The sequence below is a fragment of the Camelina sativa genome, chromosome 15 (assembly GCF_000633955.1).
Source record: "Camelina sativa cultivar DH55 chromosome 15, Cs, whole genome shotgun sequence".
In the NCBI taxonomy this organism is placed as follows: Eukaryota; Viridiplantae; Streptophyta; class Magnoliopsida; order Brassicales; family Brassicaceae; genus Camelina; species Camelina sativa.
Window position 1 is genome coordinate 19,135,139 of NC_025699.1, and position 4,015 is coordinate 19,139,153.

The following is a 4,015-nucleotide window of genomic DNA, read 5'->3' on the forward strand; positions in this document are numbered from 1 at the left end:
GGGGGGGGGGGGTTAAGATCAAGAGTGTTACGGTGAGATCTGAGTAGTGAATTAAAGTTTCTAAGGATGGGATAGAGAAATAGGTGTTCTTGATCGGTTAGGATGTCTTAGCTTGAATGTTTATTTTATAAAAATTCATTTCTAAATTGGTGTTCTTAATGCTATTTTCAGACCGAGAGGTTGAGATTAGATATAGGGTATTTTGCCATCGAGAGATGTTGTTGAAATCCTTGAATCAACCAATGATAGAGATTTACTCACTTAGCCTAAGTGATTAGATGTGTAAGGAGTTTATTAACAATAATGAATCGGATTTTAATGCCTGCTTATTCATGTTTCTCCAACGAGAGTTGGGTAGGGGAATGACTAAAGTTGATTGTTTCTATCAAGAGAGTGTTTTAGCAAGGTTTAGATATTATGAAGACATAACATATATTGTGTAAAGATATGAAAAAGGTATGAAATACAGTAAAAAACTATTTAAAAAGAGACTAAAAAATTATTTAAAAAGAGACTTTTTCTCCCAAACACGACTATCGAGGAGACCTCTCCAACCAAGCTTTTCGGCGCCGGTGAGGCTTCTATTCGCCGGCGTCGGTACCCACCCGCCCTCTCTTCTGCTCGAAAAATCCTTGATCGTTTTAGTTTGGTCTTTTTCAAGTCTTTTCCCCATCTTTTCCTCCTTTTTAACCCTTTTCAAACCCTAATAAAGTTTATCTCCGATCTAAATAAAGACCACCGTATGTTCCTGCCGATCTATCACTTACCAAAGAGTCTCTCTTCGCAAATCTCGGGAAACCTTTATGCCCATCCCTCTCTTTGGCAATCTCATGTGAAACTAGGATTTTCCTCAGTGGACCTATATTTCATCATCAAATCAATCCGAGACCAGCGGTTGCTCCTACCGATCTTTCATTCATTGGAGATGCTCCTTGCATTGCAAACCCCTCCGCCATCTTTGGACAGCCGTCACAGCTTCTTCCCATCTCGACAATCGGTTCTGAAACTAGGAGCTTCTCCAGTGGACCTAGTTACCAATGAGGACCCTTGCCACGGCCACTGCATGTTCTCGCCGATCTCTCACTCATTGGAGAAACCTCCTGCACCGCAGATCTCTCTACAAGTCTTGGGCGGGCGACAGTCTCACCATCCATGGCGGCCTCTCTTTGGGAACCTAGGGTTTTATCTAGTGGATCTAGGTTTCAAATTAGGCCCATTAGCGCAAAAACGATCCAAATCCATCTACTCTTCTCAGGTTGGTGTAAATAGCAAGCCCAAGTCCAGTTCTTCATTGTCCATGCTTAATCATTGCCAAGTTCTGTGCCACTTTTCTATGCTCAATGGTTGAATACTCCATTGGAGAAAGGTAACAATAGTGCTGCCTTGGTTAGTCATATATCTTACTTGGAACTTGGCTGTAGCTACTTTTAGGATTTTGAGGTTTGGTTTTCAAAATATATGGATATATGGTCTCTGTTCCTTGAACTGCTGTAGCAGAAGTGGTACTCTTGATCTTGAACGCCTTCTGTTCAATGACGACTACCAGTTAAGCTGGTCACCTGATGATTTCAAGCATCGTCTCCCAACCATCCCCATCACAAGGATCCCATACCAAGCAGTTCCTATTGCGATTTCCCGAAGTGATCCAACCATTATGCTTTGGGTATCAAAGCAACCCTTAACCGACTATATCAACATAGTCTCCGGATTCTTTGCTGTCTTTTTACTGTGGGTTCCTATCGCCCCGGTGGATATCGATGCATTGACTCTATTTTCAACGTCATAGTGTCAGATGACAGTGACCACTCAACTGTCCTGTGAAGCTCTCGAGGATGGTGAAACAACCCTTCCCGTTTGTTTTAATAATAAATACAATATATAATAAATCATCCCATACTACTTAATTAAACCAACCCAAACCACATCTCAACACTAAACCAACAATAACCATTAAGCACAGCGGAAACATACCAATAATACAAAACCAATACAACATCAATACAGAAACATTCCTAAGCATTCTATCCATCAACCTAGCATAACTCTATCCAAGGTTCCAACATAAACAATATATCAAAGACCATCAACACACAAAGGAGACCCTAGATCATCCTCTTCCTCATCGCCATGATTCCATGTCACATACATGCACACCACAAACAACAATTGAGATGCGTAAGTATTATCACAAATACTTAATGAGGCAATCCTCCCATCTACTGGGCTATACACACAAGCAACTGAGATTCAAATGTTTAACAAACATCAAATAATCACAACAAACCAGGAAAATCACGTAACAGACAATTGGTGTCGACCGACACCAGAGTGGTGTCGATCGACACTGGCCCAAATATGGTGTCGACCGACACCCCAACTGGTGTCGATCGACATCGACTCCGCAGATGCGTTCTGCTCGAAGCCGATCGTCGAATCTCCAATCCAATCCATCTCCCATCCATCCAGAACTCGTCCAAAGACCACAAGAACCCACATGAACCTCAAATTAATCAACACAAACAAGAAAACACCAAGAAAAACACCAAACAAGCAAAACATAAGAGATCTCAGGCTTAGATCCGCCATGGTCATGCACTCACCTCTTTTGTAGGAAGTTTCTGACCAACAATGACGAATCCCACACTCCCAGCAAGCTTCTAACACGTTCCTAGCCCTGAATCTTCACTCCCACAGCAAGATCTGTAACGCCCGTGTCCCGAGAAAATATGAAATATTGAAGTTTATATCAAGAATTAGAGTGGATTCGGTTTAGTTTCCGGTTAGTTTACTAAGCTGGTCGATTTATTAATTAAATCAAAGGATGGTTTAAATAAATTATGATTTAGGTAAATCTCGGTTTAATTTAATTAAACCCAAAAACCCTTTTTGCTAACTAAAGGACGCCTCCCTTCCTCTTATTGTCGTGAATGACTGGAAGAAAAAAAGAGAAGAAGTGCTCATTCACGTGTGAGAAGAAAAGAAGGGAGACCAAACTTGATTTTGGTATTCAAAGCAAAAAGGGACAGAATCGTTAGGGTTTAGGAGGAAACAGTTTTGACATATCAACTCGTTGTCAAAGGTAATGAAATTTGGTAGGGTTATTCCCAAATCTTTCATCGCTATTCTCCTTTTTACAGAAGTAGATTTGGATTTAAACTCGATGAGTTATTGGCAGTTTCGTGAGACACGTTTTCTCAGACGCGAGTTGGAACCATCGGGGATTGTAACTGAGATTGTGGTCTCGTCTGGTTCCTGATCGGCACGAAATTTGTTGGGAAACTTCGTGATGTCTAGGGCTAGCTTTTCACCGGAGGGATTTAATAGTTGACGGTTGGTTTTTATTTTAGGGTTTCGTCTTTAAGATTATTCTTTTCTGATGTTTCTGTCCAGTTTGCTTCAAGGTTGCTTTTGGTTGTGTGACTTGTTGTAGGACGTTTCTGGACTGTTTCAGGCGCGGGGAGAGTCTCTCCTGGTTATATTTGTTGTTAGAATCACTTGTTAAGGTGAATGCATGACCATGGCTGATCTAAGCCTGAGATCTCTTATGTTTTGCTTGTTTGGTGTTGTTTTGGTGTTTTTCTTGTTGGTTGTGATTGCTTTAGGGTCTCTAATGGTTCCTGTGACTTTTGGGTGAGTTCTGGATGGATTGGAGATGGATTGGAAAGGAGATTCGATGATCGGCTTCGAGCAGAACGCATCTGCGGAGTGGGTGTCGATCGACACCAGAGGCCGACACCAACTTGTCTGTTTCGTGTTTTCCTGGTTTGTTGTTTTGTTTGTGGTTTGTTAAGCATTGGAATCTCAGTTGCTTGTGTGTATAGCCTAGTAGATGGAAGGATTACCTCACTAAGTATTTGTTACGCATCTCAATTGTTGTTTGTGGTGTGCAGGTATGTGACGTGGAATCATGGCGATGAGGAGGAGGATGATCTAGGGTCTCGTTTGTGTGTTATTGGATTTATTGGATATGTTGTTGGAACCTTGGTTAGTGTTATGTTAGGTTTCTGGATAGAAT